This window comes from Sabethes cyaneus, chromosome 3 (genome assembly GCF_943734655.1).
Source record: "Sabethes cyaneus chromosome 3, idSabCyanKW18_F2, whole genome shotgun sequence".
NCBI classification, from domain to species: domain Eukaryota; kingdom Metazoa; phylum Arthropoda; class Insecta; order Diptera; family Culicidae; genus Sabethes; species Sabethes cyaneus.
This window is the reverse complement of record NC_071355.1, coordinates 64322296-64329531: the sequence shown is the minus strand read 5'-3', so window position 1 is coordinate 64329531 and position 7236 is coordinate 64322296.

Genomic DNA, 7236 nt, shown 5'->3' with positions numbered 1-7236 from the left:
GTCGAAATTTTATTCAGACGTAAAAAGCAATTTGTAGAGTGGGGGAGTCAATATTTGTTCAATCGGGTAAACTATGATAACAGTCTTTTCGATATGAAAGATCACCTTTAAAATTATTGCTTATTTCGGCCTGTTTGGAAGATTTTTTAAAGTTAAGACGCAAGATCTTGTTTCTATAACAGTTTTGTATTGATTCATTATACTTATTTCCTAAGGTATACGTAAATAATACATGAAAATATGCGTTTATTTTTGTATTGCACATTTGTAGACAAGCCAATCTAACTATATATATAAAAGTGAGTGTGATTATCTTTGTGTGTTCCGCCATAACTCCAGCACGCTTTAACCGTTCTCCACCAGAATTGGCACACATGTTCCTTGACCGAAGGGAATCAGCACTTGGGGGGAAAGGTTTAAATGGGTAAAAGGGTGCGTTTCTCTTACATTTGGAACGATAGCAGTTGTACAAATGGCTAGATTTCTGAAAGGGGGAATAGGGTGGCAATTAGCAATTAGCAGGAGGAAGGTTCAAAAACGTGGATTTATGTCGTTTTATAGGGATTACCGAGAAGAAGACAGTTTTACAAGTGGCTGGGACACAACAGAAGTGAAACTGACAAAGGGAGTAGAAACATTCAAATGAAGAAAAAGGGCTTTGTTTCTTGCATTATGAGAATTTTCGTTACAATAACAGATGTACATGTGACTGAGTGACAAAGGGGCCCCAAATAAGATCAGGCAATCAGCTGGTAGTTTATAAAAAGCATAAGTAATTTTTTGGGCATTGGGTCAAAAGGCCACTGCGACAGTCTTAAAGATCGTTTTTTGTGGCAGGCCCCGATAAGTAATGCAGCGCACTAAGTAACTTGTATTAGGCATATAGCTGTCACTTAAATTACTCTCTATCAACTGTGTTGCTAGGGATGTACCAACACGGTCAATCGCATTTTGGGCCGCACGAAGACTTACTCCTTCCTAGTTCACCAATTTTCTCATCGATAATTTCAATTTCAGTACAGCAACAGTTCATTCCCAGTCAGCTCCCCCTTCTGTTACGTAGCTAATTATGCATCGGTTAGCTATATGAAAATCGCCATAATAGAAGCGTAACAAAGGTTTATTTACCATATATTCCTCCTCAGTGGAACCCCCCTCTTATCTCAAAGTCAGTTGCACAACTGCAATCGGTTTTAGTGCAAGAGAAACGCAACCCCTTTTACTTATTTAGATCTCTCACCCTTGGTTAGGGATTCCTCCATTTTGTAAACTTCCCAGTGCTGATTCCCTAATGTTTCTTATATTAATGAATATGTGTGCCAAGTTTTGTGGAGATCGGCCAAGGCGTTCTGGAGTTATGGTGGAACATACAAACATACAAACATACTCACGCTCACTTTTATATAACGGATGGGAACTAAAATTTTGGAATTTTTTCGCGACCCTTATGCTTAATAACAAACGAACTCAGAGAGAAATGAGAGTATGTATGCGTTAGCTCTCTTTCTCCTCTTCTTGTTAATATTTTTTGTTTTGTTCATACTTGCCCGGTTAGGCAAAAATGGCATCGAAACAAGAAGCATTTCGGGAGCGCGTTGTACACTTCTACGAACTGCAACAGAAATCTCGGCAAATAGTATACGGTATAACATTTAAAAAGCAAATATGTTGCGGCTTCGACTGTTTACCATATCCTAAGATGCCCAACAACTATTCGGAAGCAAGGTAGTGGAAGACCAGCCAAAATTATGAACGAAAAAGGACATCGTTCTCTTTCTCGTTTCTTCAACAACAAGCCCTCTGGTTTGGCTATCAATTAAGATGCACCAGACGAATATTTGAAGAAAATTTTGATCCCGTTTCTACAAAAACATCATGCAGATGGACAATACGATTTTGGCCGGATAGAGCATCATTGCATTACGCCAAAAATACATAATCGTTCCTGAATACCCATTCGATCCCATTTTTACCCAAAAACCACGACCCGAAAAATCTCTCTCAGTGCGCCCATTCGAAGATTTCTTCAGGATTTTAAGTTCCTTGGTGTACAAAAATAACTATAGTGCCACGAATTGCAAACATTTGATTGGTACAATCAAGAGATGCATTCGCAAAGTTGACATGACGACCGTACAACGCTCCTGTTTCGACGTCAAACGAAAGCTTCGCCGAACAGCCGATTACGGACCGTTTTCAAATGTACACTAATTTTTTTCAACAATGGATAATGTATGTATCTTTGTCTTTTTTTGACAGCTTGAGAAAAAAATTCCAAAATTTTAGTTGCCACCCGTTATAATGTCATAGTCTTAGTTTTGAAGGTCTATCCATAATAAACAGGTAGCCAACTCTGGATGAAACCAAAGTCGCTTACGGACAGGGAAGGAGACGCATATGCGAATGCTAGATGTCAGTAATAGGAGTAGCTCTTCCAGCCAAGAGCGTTTTTCCACATGCCAAAAGTGGCCCTTGACAATTCTACATCCATTCCAGGTTGCGAACATCTTATAACAACGTCTGATCCGTAGCGACCAACTGAATTAAGAAACGTGGTGTCTCGGTACTAAAGCTAAAATGGCGGCCCCATCATGAAACTCGGTAGCGTGGCCTTAATGAAGCACCTAGCTGAGCATTAATCACTTCAAATATCCAAGCAAACACAAATTGAGATATTCGGCTTAGGTCAGCGTGACGAAGTAAGGACAACTAATGGAAACTCGCTGCTTGGGACTGGAAATTGCTGAATTTCGTAGGTGACGACCGGATGCAGCTCGAACAGTTTGAATTTCACACATTTGGCATCATAGTTTTACAGGAAATCTGTCATAAAAGAGACAAGGTTTGGAAGACCCGTGGCGAACTGGAAACGGGCTTTCTGACTCTGAAGGGAATCTGGCCTCAATCGAGTGCAATTCGATACTTCAATGGAGGAACGGAAGTTAACACAGGAATGGCCATGGAAGATAGTCCCCATCTCCAAGAAGTTAAACTAGAAATCCGGTTGCTGAAGAGCAACGAAATACCGGCGACTTTGTTCGCCAGCCAACCAGCAGAGCTTTATAAACATGGCAAAGAAATGCTGGCAATGGCTCTACCCTGGGTCTCCTAGGTCATTGTTGAGATTCGGCAAGCGGAGCCACTACTGAAAGAATCCCAAGCAACAATGTGAGTTTTATTGTACTCTTATGGTGGTATTCAAAACTAATTTTGGTCTTAAATACCATCATAAGAGTGTAATAAAACCCTAATTGTTATGAACCCAGAATGATCGACTGCTGCAACAATAGCGTCATAGGTAGACAACTCCTAAGCTTCGCAGGTGACTTTGATATCGTATCCAGAAATATCATAATGCTCAAAGCGATTGCCAGACACTTGCGAAAGCCGGTGAACTACAATGGCCCGAACACGTTATAAAGGTGTTTTTTGAACAAACCCACCGGCACTAGGAACAGAGAAGCTCAAGATGCAAGATGGCTCCAGCGAAAACTACTTACCACTTCTTAGATGTCTTGGAAATGATGATGATGATGATGATGATGATGATGATGATGATGATGATGATGATGATGATGATGATGATGATGATGATGATGATGATGATGATGATGATGATGATGATGATGATGATGATGATGATGATGATGATGATGATGATGATGATGATGATGATGATGATGATGATGATGATGATGATGATGATGATGATGATGATGATTATGATTATGATGATGATGATGATGATGATGATGATGATGATGATGATGATGATGATGATGATGATGATGATGATGATGATGATGATGATGATGATGATGATGATGATGATGATGATGATGATGATGATGATGATGATGATGATGATGATGATGATGATGATGATGATGATGATGATGATGATGATGATGATGATGATGATGATGATGATGATGATGATGATGATGATGATGATGATGATGATGATGATGATGATGATGATGATGATGATGATGATGATGATGATGATGATGATGATGATGATTATGATGATGATGATGATGATGATGATGATGATGATAATGATAATGATTATCCTGGTGCGAAGTCCCTTAGCCCTCTAACGGGCAACATCGTAAAAACGATGCAATCAAGCTAATGACTATTTTATCATAAAAGTGCACTCAAAAGAACCTTAAATTCTGATTTTCATGCAAAAATATTCATCTGGAGGAGCGCTAGGTTACAAAAAGTCCAATTTCTCTATTTCGTTTTTCATGTCTTACGCTCTACCCAGATATTTTTTCAATTCAAATACATTACAAAATTGAAATAAAGCATGAAATTTACTCATAGAAAATTTTTAAGGTCAATCATTTTGTTCTAGATATCCTTTTTCTCCAAAAGTAAAAAAGGAAATATTCGCGCATTAATTATTTCAGAATTCGGAATTTTTGTTTTTGAAAGATGATAACTTTTAAATGCATAGTCAGAATGTTGTGATATTAATATCAAAATGTCAAGAAATCTATTCTGAACACATTTTGCGTATTGTCAATTCAAAACAAATTTTGTATGCAACTCTGGAGCACCAAAAGTGAAGGCCGTCTACAGACGGTCTTACCCGTTAGAGGGTTAGGTTTTCATTTACAAAACAATGTTCCGCCAACATATTCTGTCCTTGCATGTCCGTCTACAGTTGCTTTCTGGATAGTGGGTTTCCCGAAGAGCTGCATTAGCTCGTGGTTCATCCTCCTCCAAATACCGTTCTCACATATTCCGCAAAAGATGCTCTTAAGCACATGACGTTCGAAATATCTTGATATCTGATCATCTAATCATCAAATAATCAAATGCTTAGTTGTTCAATGCATTATCTAGCAACACCTCCTTAACCGTTATGTGTTCGGCTGGGTACCCGGGTACCTTTTGAGACTTTATAGCCTCGAAAAACAAGGTTTACGACAACTCAGCCAGCTAAAACTCGTAGAATGCTCCTAACTAGTGGGAATAGACCATTTGTCATCAACAGATTGCCTGTAGCAGCAGGGGGGGTTGAAGGGGGAGCCTTCGAATTTTTTTACCCCATAAGTGTTCGGATGGGTACCCGGGTACCCACCGAAATGAAATGCTTCTAACTTTATCAATTCTTGACCGATTTTGGATCTTGAACCGTCAAAAGATTGGAAAATTTGTCTATTTTTAGAGCATGAGAATTACCAAGCCTGGGACTACGTCTGGTTCCCGTAAATCCGGATCTCCGGGACCATATTCCGGATCCAAAACAAATGTGTACAATTGTCAATAAAACCACACAATATTGGTATCAAAATTCAAGAAATCACTCCAGGAGTTGATGTTTATCCATTTTGAGTCCATTCAACTTATAGTCTTTGGAATGGCCACTCCGGAGCAGGTTCCTGTGGGGCCTTATGGGACCGCTAACATATTTGGATAGAAAACCCTAGCAATATGTATATCAACATTCACGAAATCACTCCAGGAGTTGAGTTTTATCCATTTTAAGTTCATTTGATAAGCTGTTCCTGGAATGACCACTCCGAAGCAGGTTCCTGTGGGGCTCTATGAGACCAGTAGCATGTTTGAATGAAACCCTAGCAATATGTATAGCAAAATTCGTGAAATCACTCCAGGAATTGAAATTTATCCTTTTTGAGTTCAGTTGATGACATGTCCTTGGAATGGCCATTCCGCGGCAGGTTCCTGTGGAGCCTTATGAAACCATTAACATGTTTGGATAGAAACCCCAGCAATATGTATGTCAAACTTCATGAAATCACTCCAGGAGTTGATTTTTATCCACTTTGAGTCCATTTGATGAGTTGTCTCCAGAATGGCCATTCCGGAGCAGATTCCCGTGGGGTCCTATGAGGCCACTAGCATGTTTGGATAGAAACCCTAGCAATATGTATGTCAAAATTCATGAAATCTCGCCAGGAGTTCATTTTTATCCACTTTGAGTCCATCTGACAAGTTGTCCCTGGAGTGGCCATTCCGATGACAACTCGTCAAATCGACTTAAATGGACAAAAATCAATTCCTGGAGGGATTTCATGAATTTTGACATACATATTGCTAGGGTTTCTACCCAAACATGTTAGTGGCCTCAGGGCCCCATGGGAATCTGCTACGAAGTGGCCATTCCGGGAACCACTCATCAAATGGACTCAAAGTGAATAAAAATCAACTCCTGGAGTGATTTCATGAAGTTTGACATACATATTGCTGGGGGTTCTAACCAAACATGTTACTGGTCTCATAAGGCTCCACAGGAACCTATTGCGGATTGGCCATTCCGAGGACATGTCATCAACTGAACTCAAAAAGGATAAGTTTCAATTCCTGGAGTGATTTCACGAATTTTGATATACATATTGCTAGGGTTTCTATCCAAACATGTTACTGGTCTCATAGAGCCCCACAGGAAGCTCTGGAGTGGCCATTCCGGAGACAAATCATCAGATGGACTCAAAATGGATAAAACTCAACTCCTAAAGTGATTTCGTGAATTTTGATATACATATTGCTAGGGTTTCAGTCCAAACAGGTTAATGGTCTCATAAGGCCCCACAGGAACCTGCTCCGGAATGGCCATTCCGAAGACAACTCGTTAAATGGACTCAAAATGGATAAACATCAACTCCTGGAGTGATTTCATGAATTTTGATACCAATATTGTGTGGTTTTATTGACAATTGTACACATTTGTTTTGGATCCGGAACATGGTCGTGGAGATCCGGATTTACGGGAACCAGACGTGGTCCCAGGCTTTGGTAAGTCTCATGCTCTAAAAATAGACAAATTTTCCAACCTTTTGACGGTTCAAGATCCAAAATCGGTCAAGAATTGATAAAGTTAGAAGCATTTCATTTCGGTGGGTACCCGGGTACCCATCCGAACACTTATGGGTGTTAAATTTCTCGTACACATAACGGTTAATTTCCACGTAGCTGTATAGTCATCCTTACAGTGGAAGGCTTTTACTCAAGAAAACAACGCTGACTGCTAATTTCACCTTAATAATGAATTTCAATCTTCCTTTATGGAGATTGTTATCGCAGAATAACAAAATAAGCACCATAACCATATAATGAAAAGTTTACTTCTGAACCGAGTGCGTATTATTTATTGAAATGTGCGTTTCCCTAAGTTGATTTTCAATCACACCAAAGGCTTGCAGAAAGTTCTGGTGAACTATTATACCTAGTTAGAATTATAATAATTGCTTTCTGCGA